This window comes from Dermacentor variabilis, chromosome 6 (genome assembly GCF_050947875.1).
Source record: "Dermacentor variabilis isolate Ectoservices chromosome 6, ASM5094787v1, whole genome shotgun sequence".
Taxonomy (NCBI): domain Eukaryota; kingdom Metazoa; phylum Arthropoda; class Arachnida; order Ixodida; family Ixodidae; genus Dermacentor; species Dermacentor variabilis.
In genome coordinates, this window is record NC_134573.1 from 90316436 (window position 1) to 90336837 (window position 20402).

A 20402-nucleotide genomic window follows, 5' to 3' on the forward strand; every position below is an offset into this window, starting at 1 on the left:
TGAGATGATGATTCTTAAATGATTACGATAGTATAACGACGACAGCGTCAAGACATCAGAACTTTGAGATGACGAAGAGTGTATGACGACTACGGCGCGATGACCACCGGAATTCCAAGCTGGAATGACGGCGATAGCATGACCACGACGGCATGACGACGACGGTATTACAAGGACGCATGATAGTGACTGTCTGCCGACGACGCAAGTGACGTCGGTGGCATGAAAACGGTGCATAATCACGGTGGAATGACGACAGCGCAATTAGAATCGAATGACGAAGGGATGACATTGACGCGTCGACGAAGGCGGTATTATGTTGACGGCAGGACGACAACGGAGTGACGTTAGTGAAGTGGTGACAATGGTAAAATGTCAGCGCGAGAATGACGGCACGGCGACAATGATACGACGACGACAGTGTGACGACGATCACATGACGAGAGTCCGATGACGAAGTTATAGTGACGACGATGGTGCGTTCGGATGGCATCACTACGACGGTATGCATACGACGCTGTGGACGACGCAGTGACGACGATGGAATAACAACGGTATATGAGGACAATTGGTTGACGATGAGTGTAGAGCGACAATGGCGTGAAGACGATGGCGTGACGACGACGGAATGACGAGTCGTACGACGAAGCTGAAGTGACGAAGATCGTACGACCACGATGGCACGACAACGGCGCTATCACAACCAATGCGTGATAGCGTTTGTTCTCTAACCCGCCATGCGCGGGATACGCATGCGCCATCAATGCGGCAGCGGGACAACGGCGGCGGTGCCGACGGCCTGATTGCGTTTCGAGCGCCCATATAATTGCTATGGGAATAAAAGCGAGCAGAAAACTTAAGAATTCTTGTGCTTACGTCTTTCTTCCTATCGCTTTTTTGTGATCGTTTCGTTCTATTACATCAAATTCAAACATACTGTTCGGCTAATACAATCGACGAAATGCTTTGTAAGACCTTCGTGCTTTGTAAACAATGCACGAATGAAAAGTTGCGTGTATGTGTTTACAGTACGTGCACCTCGAACAGTTACACGCAACCCATTGATTCCGAGGAGGAAATGCATGCCTATTGAATCTTCGCCGGTCTTTGAAAGCTTTACTCCAAGGCCGCAATTTGTTCGCATAAATGCTTTATTGCCGGAAATAGGCTTACGCTGGTTTTCTTTATCTAGTGTAATCCGTGTAAAATTGCAAATATAAAGCCAAAATTGAAGCTATAAAAGTAAGGAACTGACTGCATATACATATATATACATATATGTAGCCATTTGAGAAGAAGCCAACAAGCATTGACACCAAGAACAACGTAGGGGAAATTACTTGCGCTTAATAAATGAAATAAATAAAGGATAAATTATTGGAAATTAAAGTGGATGAAAAAACAACTTGCCGCAGGTGGGAACCGAACCAACAACCTTCGCATTTCGCGTGCGATCTCTACCAATTGAGCTACAGCGGCGCCGTTTCCCCATCCACTTTCTTGGGTATTTATGTGCCCCAGCACAACCCTGGGAGTGTTAGCCAGCGCCACCACTCACAGACCTTGACGGCGGACGTGGAACGTCCTTTTTTGCAGCAGGCGTCACGAGAACGTGATCTTTTTGGGTGAAGGCAACTGGTCAATAAACCCACACATGCTACCTGAAAGCATCAATGTTGCCGGATTCGAGACCCTCGGCTCTACTAGGGCACATAAATACCCAAGAAAGTGGATGGGGGAACGGCGCCGCTGTAGCTCAATTGGTAGAGCATCGCACGCGAAATGCGAAGGTTGTGGGTTCGGTTCCCACCTGCGGCAAGTTGTTTTTTCATCCACTTTAATTTCCATCAATTTATGCTTTCTTTATTTCATTTATTAAGCACAAGTAATTTCCCCTATGTTGTCCTTGGTGTCAATGTTTGTTGGCTTCTTATCATATGACTAATAAACATCGGGCCCCTAGGTTAACCCCCCTTCTTCTCGTTTATATAAATATATATATATAGCTTATTTTTTTCACTCGCGCAATGAAGGGCGTAGTGAGTGCATGCAGGTTGCGTAAAAGTCCTCTACCCTTTCTTAGCCACTGACGATGTGTGGAGAAAAATGGTTTCTAAAGATAGTGACATGCTACAGTGCGGTCGTAAAATTTATGGTAAAATATGAGGCGCTGGCATCCCCAATTCGTAAAATTTAGCGTACTTCTAGTGGATAAAAAAAGCTCTCGCCTTGATCTCCTGATGGGATAAGTGTGGAGATGAGGACGAGAGAGAGGATCAGCAACACGAAAGCTCCCGAGACGATCAGGAGGATGCCGTAGGTAGTCAGCTGCCTGCGAACAGAAGAGCCACTGGCTAAAACAAGGAAGGACAGGTCATGTTAGTCATGTTATGTAGAGCTGCTTGGTCAAAGCAGCTCTACATAATACGCTCGGTCAGTAGACGTTATAACAAAACATGAAGTCACGGTTGACATGTATTTACCTTTTCATGCACTTATTAGAACAATGCTAGCGAGGGAAACGGCTACCGAAAACGTGCAGCAATACGTTCAATAATATAACCAGAGCCCAATGAAAGGACAATTTTCTCAAATAACTACCGCGAATACCGATTACAGGCCGCGAACTCATGAATACTGCTAAAGAAATCTCGCATTCTATTTGGAAAAAACCAGGTGGTGCAGAAGAGTACGCATTTGGGCTGGTTGGTTCATGATTACGAGCAATAAAAACAGCGCTAAACGACAGGACAAGTGAAGGGACACAGACAACAGCGCTGACTAACAACCACTAACTAACAACTAACAAAGGTTGTTAGTCAGCGCTGTTGTCTGTGTCCCTTCACTCGTCCTGTGGCTTAGCGCTGTTTTTATTGCTCGTAACCCGGTGGTGTTCGTGGAAATTACTAAGAATTTCTGAGTTACCGCAAGAACACTTAGAAACTTGAGAAAGCAGAGATTACATTGCAATCTGAAAACGCATGAAGCTTGCATGTAGCAATGACCGCGTGCTGCAGCCAGCGCCAGACATTGTTAAGGAGCATGCGCAAAACACGGTCGGTTAGCGAGCGGTTCCTGACACGCACTGCATACCGAGTAAAATGCCCTTCTCGGCCATTATACTATAATGGGTATTGCCACTCCTTGAAGGAAGTCATGTCGCCGTTATAGGTATTCGCCTCTTCTGTTAGTTTTAATATGTACATTTTTTTAGGTCTCAAAAAAAAAAACGCATACATGGCTCATGGGATGCTGTGTACGCGAATGTACCCGCGCACTCGCCTTAACATAGCGGCAGTATTAAGGTGGGGCCAGAACAGCATCGTCGTGGTCGCGTTCGGGGAGCTCTATGCGCATGCGCGGAGATTTGTTGCTTCACTTGTGCCGAAAGTAACCTTGGCCGACAAAACAAAAAGCGCAGTATGTGAGAGAACGAATTGGAGCGAGAACTGTCATGTGTCGTGCTCTTGTACCACAGTATAAATGGATTTGGATAATAAACAAAAAAGAAGTATAAATAGATTTGGACGTTTTGATTTTGCCGGAAATGCTTAGCATTGCACATGCCGTGGTATCTTAGCGGCTATGACCCTGCGCTGCTGAGATCGAAGTGTCGCGCTCGTTTCTTGTTGCTGCTGCCAAATTTCAGTGGCCGCCAAATGCAAGAGCGCTCGTATGCTTAGATTTCGGTACGCGTTAAAACCCCAGATGATCAAAACGAATCCTGAATGCGTCCCTACGTCGTGTCTCTTAATCGGATCGTGGTTATGGCACGGAAAATTCCAGAATATATATATATATATATATATATATATATATATATATATATATATATATATATATATATATATATATATATATATATATATATATATATATTCGCGCTGGCGATTTTGCTGGTAACTTACGAGCTCATTTTCACAGCATCTGAAAGAGACGAGAGTAAATGTTTCTCCAGTCTTGGGTAGCATGAAGTATCGCGGCAAATAATGAAAAAAAAGGAAACGTACCCTCCAACGCTTCCTCGAAATCATCTGGAACGTTACATAAAGAAGCAACAACTGATTACGAATCTGTAAGCAAGCTGGAATCAAATTGTGGGCAATTGGAATGTGCATTAATTGTTAAATTGCAAAATATATTGCGCGAGAAATGCGTTTTGTTTGCCAAGCTTTCAGATATATGGACTGATTATTTTTTTTTAATGTTATGAAATCGTTTAAGATCGCCTTTCGCAGATAGCACAATTCTTGTCCCTGAGCTGGCTTATTCGAAAAGGCCTACATTACCAGCACGAGAAATCGAAACACATATTAACCTATTTAAAAGAATTTAGAATTAACTTCTTAATTAACTGCACTGTGGCACATACAGCAATTTACCAATTTTAGCCTATGAGTTTGCAACACGTATACACTTGAAAGGAATGTCCAGCATGACACCAGTTTCGGGACAGTATTTCCCAAAGTGCGGGACGAAATAGCTGGGCCTTCCAGTTGCTCTTGCGCTTCAACGCATGAAAGGGCGTTTTGCTAAAAATATTAGCTGGAATAACAGTGCGTTTTTAAGGCCAGTTTGATGGTGCAAATATCCTAACTGGTGTCATTCTCGAAATTCATTCGAGAGTGCATATGCGTCGCAAACTCACCGGCTACAACTAGTAAATTATGTGCCGTGAAGTGAATGATTAAGAAGTTTATTTGAGAACTTTTGTTAATCAGTTGAACACGAGTTTCGGTTTCTCGTGCAAGGAACGGCCACCTCTCAAAATATTCCAGCTCAAAGACTACATTTATGCTATTGGCAAGAGGCGATGTTTTGATATTCCGTTCTTAAACGCGCACCATGAATTCTTAAACGCGCACCATGAATTTTAAGGCAGTGTTGATTGGACTTCCAGTTGAAGATTGGCGGATATGTGTCAAGACCCGTTGATGGAGAAAGAGAGTTGCAATACGAAAGCGCTCGCTCTTGCTACAATGCCAGTGTTTCGTGATGTGTTGGGCTAGTTTCTTTCGTTGTCTATGACAATAACGATCTCAAATGTGCAAATTTGTGAAGTGGCTCGCTTATCCCGCCGCGACATCTTGGCTGATAGGATAGGCCAGAAAAGCGTTACGGCAAGGCGAACGGGAGACCCTTTGCCGCAAGAATTCAACCCAGGCTCGCATGAGCCGGTGTACGGGGGGGAGGGGGGGTAAGGGGGGGGGGCTAGCTGGATTTCGGATGTCCACATGCAGACCACCGCGGTTGCGATTAATGAGGAAAACTGTCTTCTACTTTCATACTTCAGGCTCTTTTGCATTGCTCGGTAAAATTTTCCTTCCTGTCGACATTTGTTAATGAACAACGCTTTCTAGGAAATATATTTCAGACACGTGCTCTCGTGGAGATGCTGCGTGTTTATAAGTGTCACGCAACTTAGTTGTATTCCAGGAATATCGACTAAGCAAAGAAGAAACGCAGATCACATGGGCCACTTCAACGTGGCATCTTCATTTCGGGAACAGAAAGCGTGGCCAAAATAGTAATCGTGCTTGTTGCTCAGCCACATGTCTTGCTTATCCCGAGGGCCCTGACAGCGTAATGTAGTTTCAAAGCAATCAACTGAAAAGGCGACGCTTGAATCTGCTTTAAGGGAACCGGCACGCGAAAGCTGCCTGGTATTTTCACAAAGCTTTTTATTCAACCCTTTAACTGCGGCTGAAGAGGTAACTCGTCGTCACAATGAGCGTCTTCTGCTGCAGATGATATGGGTTAACCCGCAGTGAATTTTCCGTAATGGTCGCATAGGTGTCTGTGCCGTTTGTTGTGACAAATAATTTTGAAAAAGAAATACTACGCAATTACTTTTGCTGTTTTTTATCGACGATACGAGTAACAAGTAATAGGCAGCTCTGGTATTATGATTTTTCAGAAGAAAAGGCGGTTCGAAATATGCAGATCTAAAAAAAATTCCACTCTAAATTTTTTTTTTCGAAATTCGTGATAGCAATTAAGGGGTTGCAGAAAAGAACATCTGGTACCGCGGTTTCACAATGCTTTTGCGGTGTACTGTTTGTTACTGCTAATAATTCACTTTGTCGCTGAGTTCTCATAGCAAAATTATCAGTTAGCAATGCGTATGCTAATAACACACTCACGATACTCGACAAATAATGACAGAAACCCATATTAAAATTAAAAGCGTTTTGAGGAGTAGTACGAAATGCTTTCTGCTTATCGATGCCGCGTGCTGAAATCATTCCTATAAGTATATCATGTTTGGGCGTTACAAATTTCGTGTTACAAGTGTCATCGTCGTCCAATGGAGTCAAATTCAACATTGACATGCGGAGGAACAATATACGAAAACAAACTAATTTATCCCTTTTACTTGAACTGTCCGAACCGCATATCTATACTTATATAAAAATGATCGCACATGTCTAATTTAACGTCTTAACGTGCGAAGCTACGCACCAGTATCGTTATCCGTTAGCGTTATCTTTCAGGAAAAAGAAAACGAAAGCCTGGCGAGGTTTATTAAGACACACAAACATCAGCAGTTAAATGAGCCAGTCACCAAAAAAATGTTTTGGTGACAAATACTCGTGCTTCACATTACGATATTACAATAATTAGCATAACAACAGCGAGATATTTCACTTCCATAAACAGCTGTTGCAGTTAAATGTAAATATCTTAGTTGCTTATTAGAGGCTGTTTTGTTCGCATAAGATCAGTCTTGTGTGCACCGAAATGCGCGTGCTTTCGAGAAAGGATAGACCTAACCCCGAACCCACAATCATGCACACCGCTAGCAATAATATGCGGGTTTGCATCTGCCACCTTGGTGCGTTTACAGACACAAAAATGAACAATTCATGATTTGTAGCAACGGTCGCCACTCACTCGCTCCGGAGAGTAAATGCGTTTGGTCTGGGAGCGCCATGGTAGAACAGACAGAATCCTTCTTCTTTTCTTTCTTCTTCTAAACATGCTGCGCAGCCCGTCATCTGGCGTTCTAGGCTTTTCTTTTTTTTATTTCGAGGAGGTTTGCCTTACGGCATAGTAACAAAAAACATACTATGGAAACTTTAACTATAAATGCTAGCCGGCATTGTGCAGTAAGACTCTGTACGTAATGACGGTCATTTCCACTCCAGAGTATGTTCACTAAGCACAAACCCAGGGGCGCCACGAATACTTTTTTTGTTATCAGCAAAATTATATATGAAGTGGGAAAATGTCTCTGTACAAAGGAATCAACCTTTGTTTTTCGAGACGCAGCGTGGATGTTGAGATAAACAAAAATGCAATTCACTTAAGTTGGAGAAGAAAGTTTTTGAGGCTCGCAGATTTTACAGGCCTGAGGACATGGCTTCTTTATTTTTAATTCGGAGACTTTACATGCCAAAACCCGATTTTGATTATGGGCCATATTCTACTGGTGGACTCCGGAAAAATTCTGACCACTAGGGTATCTCTAACGTGCCCCAAAAGCACGGGGCATTTGCATTTTTGCATTTCGCCCCCATTGAAATGCGGCAGTAAGGGCTGGGATTTCATCCTGCGACCAAGCTCCAGGACCCATCTCTCCAAAACTAAAGCATTGTACACAGCAAAATGTTTTTTTTGTTTACTTTAAGCTCTTAGAACTACTGGCAGAAGGAAAATCTGGCCTATGCCACTAATTACACTTTTTTAAAAGCGAAGCTTTCTTTGCCTCTTCCTTCGACTTTCGCACTGCTGCTGCTGTGGCTGCTGCTGTTCGGCAGACCACGTCGGGGGATGGTTCAGAGCGTGTATATAGATGAGAGGAGCGAGTAAAAGAGGAAAGGAGACGCGAGAAACGCGTTTTCACCCCACCGTGTCGAATGTGCACAATGCCCGCTGGAGCTTCCTGGGCGTCGCCACTCTGGCCTCTTGACAGCTGTAATTATCCGTGACTCCCATCAGAAGCATTGCAGAAACTGTAGCGCTTCCCTTTCTACTAACGTGCGAGTCTAGAGGGTACGTAGATAGAACTGTAGAGATGAGGGAGGAGAAGATGCAGTTCCCATACAAGGGAGGGGCGGGGGGAAGGTGACCTGAGAAGGCAAGAAAACCTTAATACTATATGACAGCGGCTTCGGGGAAACTGGATAAGCCTAAGTTCAAGGTACGGTACAGTACGTTGCCGCTGTTTCTGAAAAATAAACACCGTGTAAATATGTCAAGCGGACAAACTACGCAGGGCGTGCAGAAGCAGAGCCGCATTAATTAAAGCGCACCGCATGGTCCTGGCGACACTGTGGAAGCGGTCGACCGTCAAATCAACACTTCTGTGCCCGCTCCAGTAGCTTTGCACCTGTGGCATTGCTAGTGGTCGCTTATTTGATCGTAACCGCGGCAGCCGCATTTCCACGGGGGCGAAATAGAAAACGCACGTGCACTTAGATTTTGGGACACGTTAAAGAACATCACCGGGTTAAAATTAATCCGGAGTTCACCACTATGGCGTACCTCATAATCTGAGTGTTGTTTTGGCATGTAAAGCCCCATAATTCAATGCCAATTAAATACTTCTGCCACAATGCGATGTGCCATGTGAGGAAATGACAACACTCAAGCCTCTCAGAGGTTATAAAATATCCCACACAACAAGGCCTCGAGCAAACACCTCTCCTTGTGTTTTCCGTGTACTACACCGACAAGCAGCAGTGCTGCACGCAAGATAACGTTTAACGTCACCTCACCACTCTCGTGCTAGACTGAACGTTAAATAAATTAAGCTTTAGCCATCAATATCCCCATTAATTGTCGTCAATAAAAGCATCCAGCATGGAAAGCTTCGCTTACGTCGATTGCCACAGTGTGGGATCTGCATAATGTTTTAAAAATATTTTAGAAAGGTTGCTTTTTCAGCAAGCGCCTCTCTCTGACTCCAATATCAATGGCTTTGTGCGGTGATTTTAGCTTACACGATAAGCTGAAGCAATTTTGACAGATCTTCAAATATTTTCTTGCGAGCTAGCACAAGAATGTGCAGCTACATTACGTATTAATTTGTAATAGAATTTCAAAAACGCCAATATTTCAAAAGTAGCAAGAATTGGCGAATTTTAAGCGTTTAAAGAAAAAGAAACATTATTCACCGATATTTATTGAAATTTTACACAATACCGTCGCATGAGTGATAAATCTAGCACTACAAAAGCATGTATCATTATGTTTACTTTGATGGCAAAATTGAGCCTATACTTAGAACACTATATCATCATCCCTATGAACCGTACAGATCTAATAATAAAATCGAAATCACATTCATATTGCATTTGGAGCTCGCTTTTGTGGTAGTAAACAAGAGAGACAGAGATTGTACGTTTTTTGCATCTGATCAGCCACGAGATGAGTTGAGCATGGGTTATCAGGGCTCCTGTATGCGTATTTTATCTACGGCACGTTAAGGTAGCAAGTGCGCGAGAGAGCACACAGCGAGTTGTTTAAGGCTGATCTGAGCAAACTACCTTTGACACTACTCTCTAATTACGCCTGTTATCTGATATGCTGTCCGTTTATATGACCGACGCACCACACTAGTTGGGACTCGCGATAATGCCACTGCAGTGTAGGAGCCTGCTGGGTGCGTTCAGATAAGGACAGCCGCAAAAGGGTTGCCAAATGTTTTTGTTTTAATGGAATTTTATGTTAGGCAATACAACTCATCCACAATAGAATACAAGCCTACGTTTTTCGTTTGAAATAAAATATAGGGACAGGTTCAAGCAGTACTATATTTAGTGGTCGTGCGAGGACATTCTGGAAAATTTTAGTGAAAATAGGCGACGTATTTTTTCCTTAACGTCCTTAAAGTTTGGTAATTCCGGCTACCAGGGCAAATTTGCCTTTTCGGGATTTCAATACTGAATAAATACGTAATTTAGCTGCCAATTTTTTTGTGCAAATTTGTAAGAAACTGAAGATTTGTCATGAAAAGTTTTCATCGTCGTCGCCTTAGCTAAAACGGCCCAACGAACTCACCGATTTCAGGGTCATCGAGAGAAGCTTGCTCAAGAGACAGAGTTTGGGAATATTAAAAAGAAGTGCTGTCGGGGTTTCCTTGGGCCAATAGTTCTAAAAGTACAAAATCTCCAAAGAAGAAAAAGTTGGCATTTCCGCTCAAAAGGCGAAGCACCGATTGCGATAGCAAATTAGTAGGCAGTTGTATGAAGTAAGAAAGTAAGGATAGTAGCTTTATCGGCCGTGTAATCTTGTAAACATTCGCTTACTAACTAAATCAACAATTAAAGAATGTGTACGCGTGACTCAAAGAGGACGTAGGAAGAAATTGACACACAGAGAAAACGCTGTCTTTATGTGTGGGCTTCTTTCTACGTCCTTGTTCAGTCGCGCTTACATATTCTATGATGGATTCAAACCAACTAGCCCGCCAACGTGTTTTAACTAAATTGACAAACATGGGGTCACGCGTGCACAGGTAAACGTGTACACGTCTCGCTCGATGAGTGCAGAAACTCGCTGTGAAAATTCTGGAGTTAGGAATCGCGGCAGGAGCAAGCGAATTGACCTTCATGCATGTCTCGCTTCAGAGCGAACGAAACGTCGAAAGCGCAGCGCGTACAAAGTTACCGGCAGTAAGCGCACTCTGCAAACATCGCAGATCGCTTTGAAGATAAGGCCCGCGCCGGCGCGCACTTTAGCCACGTCGCAGATAGCTTTCAATAAAGTTACCATATATTCCAGGTATCGGCTGCTCAGCCGATACCTGGAAGTGACAAGTTCCCTGCATTAGAGTGGGAAGTTCGTGGCGTGGTAACAAGCAACGTCAGTGAGCGATCTGACCCTAGCAAGACGGCAACGTCTTCTGTGGGTGAGTCGGTTGTTCGATCTGCTTCAGCCAAAAGTGTCCAAGTTCTTCAGCAAGGAGGACAAGGAGGACATTCCCTTGCCTCAAAAGCGACGCAGAAACCAGCTGCAGTGGCCAAGAGGTGGTCCCTGTCCGCATCTTTTGTTGAAGTCGTGAGGCAGTGCGTCTAGCAAAATAAGGAGCTCAAAAATCAGGATCTGTCTGACCTTCTGCGAGTTTTGAAGTCCTCCGTTCATATGTTCAAGCGATGCAGACTGGCACCCTGAAGAACTTTCAAGAGCTCGTTCTTTCCTTTGAGTCCATGATTACCGCCTTCGCAGCGAACTTTGACTTATAATATGGCTAGTTTTTTTCAACCTCGTGCAACTAAATGTCACCGAAAAGGGCCGTTTATTATGCAATGGAGCTGCGCTGGGATTATAAGTCGATTAGCAGGACTGAAATTATTTTTGAAAGAAACTTGTGTTCCAGTATTGGCGCTCTCGTAGGCTGACCTACCAAGGAGGAGATCTTTGACTGGATTTGTCGCATACAAGAATTGCAGCATAAAGTCATTACCCGCAGGATGTGCTGCCCTTTACATACGAAGAGAGATTCCTCATGTGGCTTTGAATGTCACCAATATTTGCACCGAGCGGCTGTGAGGATACGGCTCGGCTTCCGAACTCTTTCTGTTGCATCCGTATAGGTGTCTCCGCGGAAGAAGGTAGCAATGGATTTGTTTCTCTAGCAGCTTTGTGACCGTTGCCCAGCGCCCCGAATTATCAGCGGTGACTTCAACGCCCATCACTCTGCCTGAGGTGACAGGAACACAGACACCCGCGGACGCAAACTTGTAGAAGTTATCGACAGTTTGGACCTGTGCGTGGCCAGTGACGGAAGTCCGACTTTCTTCCGGCCTCCAGCCTCAGCCACATCCATAGACCTAACCTTGCATTCACCTGACGTCCGTGTGAAGTGGTCAACTGCACCTGACCGCATGGGAAGTGATCACTATCCAATTTTAGTGTTTGCTGCCGACTTCCATATGCGCGGCGCTAAAATAAGCCATGTTGTTAATTGGGACAAATACAGGGAGCAACTTGCAAGTGTTTCTGGTGATGTGATAGACAAAATGATTTATGGTAAGATGGCTGCTACCACGGCGCTCAAGTTGCCTAATCATTTTGTGACTCCGGATTTAAAACTCAGAACCTTTGCGCAGTGCGCAGAAGGGCGGAGCGACAACTGATGCGGAAGAAGGACGACAGATCCTTGAAGACGACCTTCAACAGGCTTAACTCTGCTATTCGACGCCATACGAACAAGCTCTGTAGGTCGCAGTGGGCGTCCTTCTGCGCTAGCTTGACTGTTTTTTCATCGATGACGAGAATTTGGCGAGTCATTGGTAGCCTTGCTGGTGATTCTCGTCCTGGTAAGCCTTTCGAAGCGCTTGCACTGCGCAAGCAGAAACCTCTTGCGTGCTTGGAAGAGGAATTTGCAGATGCATTTGTACGTGCAAGTTCAGAAATTCATCCATGTGCTCTGCTTGCAACATCTACGTCTTTTATGGACGCCCCGTTCACACATCTAGAGCTACAGACAGCGCTCAGCAGCCTGCGGCGTCGATGTGCACAAGGTCCTGACGGCATTACCAACCAGATGATGCAGAACCTACCCCTAGAACACCGGAAGATGCTCCTAAGCTTTCTCAATCGAGTGTGGGAGACTGGCGACGTTCCTCGTTCATGGAAGGTGGCTTGTGTTGTCCCAGCGCTGAAGCCCGGCAAAGAAATGACAGACTTGGCCTCGTATCGTCCTGCGTCACTGACGTCATGTGTGGCTAAGCTCATGGAGAAGCTGGCAAGTAAGCGTTTATCATGGTGGCTCGAAGATAGAAGGGCTCTGCCAACATGCATGACTGGATTCCGCACAGGTTTAAGCACGCAAGATAGCGTCTTGGACTTGATAAGCCACATTGAACATCAGAGAGCTTTCGGCCTCTCAGCACTAGCTATTTTCCTAGACGTATCAAAGGCTTATGATAGCGTCGTTCAGAGCTCAATACTAAATAGCTTGCAGGCCATAGGCGTACAAGGCTATCTTCTGCGATTCATTCACTCACTTATCAGTGATCGTAAAATTCAAGTGCAGTTAGGTAGTACCATAAGCACCAAAAGGGCGGTATCGCGAGGTGTACCTCATGGAAGTGTTCTTTCCCCGACACTGTTTAATGTTGTAATGGCTGGTCTTCCCGCTGAAGTGCAAAAACATTGCAGGCATATCCATATGTCGATATATGCGGACGACATTTGTATTTGGTTAAGCGGATATCAACATAAGCGTTTAGCTCTGATAGCTCGACAAGCATTACTTTCAGTTGAAAATTACCTTCAAGGTGTTGGGTTGACTCTCTCGCTGGAAAAATCTGGCTTCATCATGTTTCCAGGTAGAGGAAGACGGTATGCGCGGCTGAAGATACACCTTTATCAATCTTGCCTTCGTCAATTGAAGCAAAAGCGCTTTTTGGGCGTCATTATTGACTGCCACGAGCTGTGGACTCTATTGTGACATCACTGCCTCCGCGTCTCAATGTGATCCGAAGAGTTGCAAGTGAGCAATGGGGAAATCACCCTTCTTCAATGATCAGGTTGCACGATGCACTAGTGACGAGTCGAATAATGTATCAGCTCCCTTTAATTTCCCCATCGATATCACAGCTGGAACGACTTGAGGTTTTGCACAGAAAGGGCCTAAGGAGGGCTCTTGGCGTTCCGCAGACTGCTCCTAACAATGCACTACTTTATGAGTCTCTATCGAGACCTCTTAGCCTAGTCGCTTCACAAAGGTTATTGATGCAAATTGGCCGCCTCAAACAGACGATAGCCGGGCGAGCCCTTCTACAGAGCCTTCGAAAGAGATCTGAGTCCCGAGCGTACTTGGCCCTTAATACTCTTGGTTACCTGGGTCTTGACGCTAGAGGTCGAACTGAGGTTGAAACCACCTTGGTCTTTCGCGAGCATCGATTGCTTGTTGACAATTCCTCAAGTTAGTGCTAAGCGGAGTTCTCCTTTGGCCACAACGCGTTCGCTCGTACTGGAACATCTTGAGACTGAATATGCACGCAATCTTCAAATTTTTACTGATGGCTCTGTGGACAAGGTCAGAGGATCTAGTGCAGCTGCTTTTCACATTGCCTCTTTGAGGTAGGATTGGTCGGTTCGCTTCACTGCAGTCGTGTCCTCCACAATGGCCGAAAGCGTTGCCATTGAGGCAGCTCTGAAGAAGCTACGGTTTTGTACGCCTCAACCTGTTGTCATTCTTACAGATTTGAAATCCGCCCTTCAAAGGTTAAAGCACGGGTTCCCTTCTGATGCCTTATGTCTAAGCTCCGTACGCTCGGTGCGCAATCTCCATATCAAAGGCTTCTCCATACGATTCCAATGGGTGCCCTCGCACATAGGTATCATAGGCAACGAGATGGCGGACAGCCTCGCCCATAGAACGCTGTCTGGAAAGCCATTGAGAAAAGTGCCTCAAGAGGACAAGAGACTCTTCAGAGAAGCGGTGTCGTGCCACTTCAGTTCTTTGTAGAGCTCACCTCACAAGCCATGTGTGACCAAGGGTCTCAAAAGAAACCAAGCCACTTTACTGCTCCGCATTCGCACGGGCTCTGCTCGTACCCCTGCGTGGATGTGTAAGACTGGCCTGGCGCTGTCTCCATTTTGTTCAACGTGTGGTGTGTGTGATGACATAGAACATTACCTTATGTGCTGTATTCTGTATAACGCGGAAAGTAGTGTGTTATTCGGGTTCCTCAAGAAGACAGGAATTCCTCACAGTTATCTTCAGGACATTGTTTTCCCGCGCGGGAACCAGTTAGATAGGAAGGAGGTTTCTCGCCTTTTAAATTACCTGCAGGACACGGATTTCGCCTCCACATGGTGACCTTAGCAGTGACTATGTGTAGTTGTGAGGTCTGTGTCTGATTTATATGATTCATGTATTTGAAGTGTCGCTACGGTGGAGCAATTGCCGGCAGCAACTGCAAGGCTAATCCCACCAGTAGCCTACAACCACGCAACAAAGGGAGCCACGTATGCAGTAACTCTAGCTTTCAAGACACACGAGCGCCGGCAACGCGTCCCTACGGCTTCTGCGACTCGCGTTATTATTATTATTATTATTATTATTATTATACATGCAGGGCACAGATAATCTGTAAGAAAGGCAAACGAATACGCGCTGGTGTTCGACCCGTTATACTTGATTTCCGCGTTATGTTAGTAATAAAACAATCAATAAATTTCAAAGAGGGGAAAAGTAGGATTATAGGTTTTTAGGCACAAGGCTTCTGCTCGTAAAAACTGTCCTTGTACTATCTGTAATTTCGTATAGCGTTTAGTAGAAGACGCGATGTACTCTTCGCAACCGGTGCCACATGTAGGGCCTCTTGGAGTAGGCTGTCGTCCCGATGGGCTACACTTCATACTTACCTGGTGCCGGGTTCCTGATGATCATTGAGGTCGGGGCTCCGTGCCGAGGCTAACCATTGCACTGCGGTTGGCTGAAGCACGCCACTATCCCAAACCGGGACAGATGGGGCATGTAATTTTTGGTAGTGGGGCTTGGCGTGCGCGCCAGCCCCGCCATGTTAAAATCCAAAATAAGAAAGTGGCTCATACTGTCTGCAAGCGGTGACCACGTAAAAGTTAGGAACAAATAATGATGTGTGGGGACCAGTCGAGGTGGGCGGGAAGTAGTGCGAAGCCGCACGCACGAGTGCCGGCAACGCGGCGTTCGCGATTCCCGTGGTCCGTGCCGTAGTAGATGCCGCGCTTGTCCAACACCCTTTATAGCACTTAAGGCCATCTGGCTGTACCCTCTCCCCTTGAGCTACGTCACGCAAAAGAGTCCCATATAGAAGTTCCGTGCAGCGAATCTACGAGCGGCGCACCTGTTTTGAAAACGAGACGTGGAAGACTGAGTGGGCGACGACGGCGATAACAATTTGATTAGTTCCGGCAACCCTACCGCTCCTTGGATAGCTTCGGGGTTAGAAAAATCCTGGCATGCTGCGACATGCTTCCGAGCGCACTTTTTTTCTGGACGTGAACCGTGCATGGTAGTCTCTGCGCTTGTGCTGCGATTGCGGTTGTGTGTCTGTCAAGCCTTCATTGACGCGGATAGTGGATTACGTCCATGCCAGGATATGCCTGATAAGTGCTGCGTGCCCAATTGATGGAGTAATTACATATCAGAGCTGAAAAATCATGCTTTCATGTTTCCGCAAGATCAATAACAGAATCTTGGGTGCCAATGCTAATGCAAAGAAGAGAAAAGCTGGAATTCTGCGGAATAAGGCAGCTGTTTCTTTGTAAATAGTTGAACGAATGTTTTTTATCTCCATTGCTGATCTCATTTGAGGTGTTGTAAATATGTGGACTGAGGTAATGTATGTAATAATGCCTCGAAAGGGAAATTATTCCTTTACAGCCTAATCTAGACTGGAATAAATACATGTGTCCCGAATGTGAAGAATGGCACACCAGTGAAGTTGTCGTGATATATGTGTAATGGTGCAGTGCTAACATTTTGTTGGAGAACTTTTATGGTCGCCTGAACGGCAAACTCTCTGACACTGACGATAAATCAAGGCAATGAAGCTACTCCAAAGAAGAGGGCAACACTGTGACTTTTCAATTTAAGCCATGCTCCCTGTCATGATTTACCTGAAATTCGTTTTCAATCCTAAGGTTGAACCATTTCATTTTTTATGGACGGGCGTTTTAATAATGCAGCGCATAAATATCTTTGCATAAATAAAATAATCTTGGAACACCCTCTGTTCTCCGCGGGCCATCTGCTCAACTATGCCTAAAAGAAAGAAACAATAGCTGCGTTCTGGTTAACGTTGCCCATAAGGGCATGATCCCTTCATTCAACCCGTATCCCCGAGCCCGCAGCCGGACTCTTGTCTATGACGTCACTCGCCGAGCGCTCAGGCCTTCTTTTGTCTAGGTGATGTTGGTTCTTCTCCGGCGGCTGCTACGGTGGCTCGATGTCCTTCTGGTCCGCCGCTCAGTACAGAATGGAGACAATCGCGGCGTCTACTACGGCGTAGGTCACGCGAATCACTGACGCCGTAGGGACACGTTGCCGGCGCTCGTGTGTCTTGAAAGCTAGAGTTATTGTACATGGCTCTCTCGGGGAGCCATATCTATTTTTTATTTTTATTTATTTTATTTCACAATACTGCAGGCCAGATTGGCCCAAGTAGCAGGAACATGAAAACACAAATCATAACAGCACGTACATGCAAAAAAGAGGGAAACTTACATTGCATGTGACATACAACATAATAGAAAATTATACAGCATATGTGGTTGCCTGCGGGAGCCATATGTAGTAAAAGTAAGGACGTCTTGTTGGGCGAGTTGGTCACAATTTACCTTGGCTACTAGGCGCGAACACACACAGAAACAAGAAAGGCGCTCTGTCCCGTCTCTTTTCTTGTTTCTGTTTGTTCGCGCCTAGTACCCAACATATATAGCAACTCTATTGAAAGCGATCTGCGATGTTTGCAGAGTGCGCGTAGGGCCGGTAGCTTCGTATGCACTGTGCTTTCGACGTGTCGTTCGCGCTGAAACGAGACATGCATGAAGATCAATTCGCTAGCTCCTGCCGCGATTCCTCGCTCCAGAATTTTCACAGCGAGTTTCCGCGCTCATCGAGCGAGATGTGTTCATGTTTACCTGTGAACGAGATACGCCGTGCTAGTTAATTTAGTTAAAACACGTTGACGGGCTAGTTGGTTTGAATCCATAATAGAATATGTAAGCGTGACTGAACAAGGACGTAGAAAGAAGCAGACACACGAAGACAGTGCTTTCTCTGTGTGTCTGTTTCTTTCTACGTCCTCGTTGAGTGACGCTTAGATATTCTATCATTGTTAATTTATTTTGTAAGCCAATGTTTACAAGTTTGTACAGCCGATAAAACTACTATCCTTACATCGTACATCTACTAATTTACTATCGCAATCGGGGCTACGCCTTTAGGGTGGAACTGCGAATTTTTTACCTTTCACAGTATAAGCCTCCAATTCAGCTGTCCAAGCACGAATTCTAAGACCAACACCAACATTTTGGTAAACACAGTGCCTGAATGCTCGGTGTTCCGCTTGAGGCTAGAAGGTATAGCTGCACAGTCGGTGAGCAGTCGATAAACATAATTTGCGTCTGCAGCTTGCATGGGCTCAAATACGCATATATAAGTCTGGAGGTGGTGGTCAACCCAACTCCGTCGGGTGTCTAGACGCGTAAGGATGTTAGACAACTGAAAGGTTGACATCTGCACATCAAAGGAAACGCATCATACAACCTAAATATGAAAATGACGTTGAAGGCCTTAGGGAAGGGCGTACATAAAGTTTCGAAATAGCAATTAAGCATAGAGGATGAGGTGCAAACGAGGGCAACATATCTTATTTAACAGGGGTTCCCAAGAAAAACAAGCGAGAAGACAGGGGAACACAATAATGGTTATTGCACAGTTAAAAAACGAAACAAAACAGGAAGCGAAATAAGAAAGAAAGAAAGGCTGTTTGCGTGCAGCCTGTATGATGATAAGTTCGAGGTGGTGAACGAAGGAATAATAGTGTGCGAGATACGAAATAAATAAGCGCATTCGCATTACCCTGACGCTGTTTTCGATGTGGCGTTCCACCTTCCTAGATGGCCGGCCGACATCATTACGTCGGCAGAAAATGGCGGGGCACAGTAGCATAATCGTGTCAGGAAGACGCCGATCCGTGTCGCTTATTTTCTGTTGCTCGCCAACGATGTCCATATGGCACCGGAATTGCCACGGGCACCGTTAAGACTCCGGGCCTCTGAATTAAAATAGATGCGCTACCTTCCAGCGCCAGCCAAGGCTACACTGAGACAATGAAAGTCCGCAGCAAGCGCGGTGCTGTTCTTCGTGGGCCGTGAAGGGAAACTCAGCCGGTGACGCCAAAATATTACCAGTCATTTGGTAGTGTGGCTGCTGGTAATTCTTGCGATACACACGCTGGCGTCATTGGTTGTTTCTATATCGTTTGTTTACTCATGTTTATGGCATTGGGGGAAGCCAGCTCAAATAAGAGGGCGATTCGCGAGGGACTTCCTAAATCTCTAAGTAATGTCTTACAGATATTTTGATGCATCGCGCTTTGGAAGTGAGGTAGCCTTACTTTAGTAGTGTGGCTTGCTGGGCCAGTTGGTGCATGGTGAACGTACAAGGGGTTCCAGCGACTACAGACGCGAGCACAAGTAAAAAGAAACGGACAGGACAACGCTGGACCGAGACTTACAATTTCAAACCGCTGTGGCACTAACACAAGTGCTGGCGGGATCCGTAGAGCAGGAAACACGTAGAAAGGACGCGTTGGGCTCCTTTCTATGTGTTTCCTGTTCTAGATTACGACTAGTCAACTAAAGATCTTTTAGTTTCTCACTACACATTTTTCCCATATCATAGCGTATATCATACACTGGAACAGCAGAGGCCTGATACGCGACCTAGGCGACATTAAGGACATTGTAAGCAACTTCTCTCTTGTGGCTTTATGACTGCAGGAAACCAATTTAGTTCCGAAAAACACAAAAATATTAAAAGGCTATACGGTAATAAGTCGCGACCGCAACCAGGCTAACCGACTATCGGGCGGTGTTGCAAACGTTGTTCGTTGTAGTATCGTTGCCAGAGAAGTAACAAATAATAGTTTTTAGAAGTCGCTACTTTCACCATTCTGTCCCAAAAAAAGAACTATCACCGTATGCTCGATATATATTTCACCACATACACAGTTCACGGTAAAAGATCTAGAGCTCATTGTGAAACAGCTGCCCGAAGCCTTTGCAATAATAGGGGATATGAAAACACATAATGCACTGTGGGGAATCAGAAAAATTGATCCTCAAGGACAGGTACTCGAAGATTTTATTCTAACAAGGTATGGCCTTTTAAACACTAGCACTGCCACGTACTGCTCCCCAAGCATAGGGACTATGAGTTGTCTAGACTTAGCGTTGTGTTCTATCTGTTTGTCGTTTGTTTGTCGTGGGAAGTAATAAACATTCCTTATATATATATATGGTAGCTATCATATATCTGTCGTCGTGAAACTAACCTCTCCACTTCTAGTCGTACCCTCTCGACCGCCCCGTCGGAAATTACATCTAGCTGACTGGTCTCTTTTCACAGAGAAAGCTACCCTCGAGAATGAGCTTTCTGACCAGCTAACAATAGACAAAATAAATGAAAGGCTTATTTTTTTGAATACTTTCTTCGGAAGAGTAAGCTATTCCTCAGTCCACGGGACTACTAGGAAAAAAAAGCCTGAACCATGGTGGACTAGCGAATGCACAATAGCTAAAGAAAAAAACAAGGCATGCTGTATCTTCAGGAGGTACCTAACGCAAGCTACCCTTTTCGCCTTCAAACAAACTAAAGCTAAAGCAAGGTATATCCGTAGGCAAGCAGTAAAAGCATCCTGGCAGCAGCACATAACAGCAATAAACAGCTC

General features: G+C 45.1%; 1 non-coding gene across 1 annotated transcript; it reads left to right on the forward strand.

Annotated features, from left to right (window-relative positions):
- Positions 1-15319: 15319 nt before the first annotated feature.
- Positions 15320-15481, forward strand: LOC142586429 (U1 spliceosomal RNA). Its single transcript, XR_012829217.1, has one exon. It is a non-coding gene; the product is annotated as a U1 spliceosomal RNA (small nuclear RNA).
- Positions 15482-20402: the final 4921 nt, after the last annotated feature.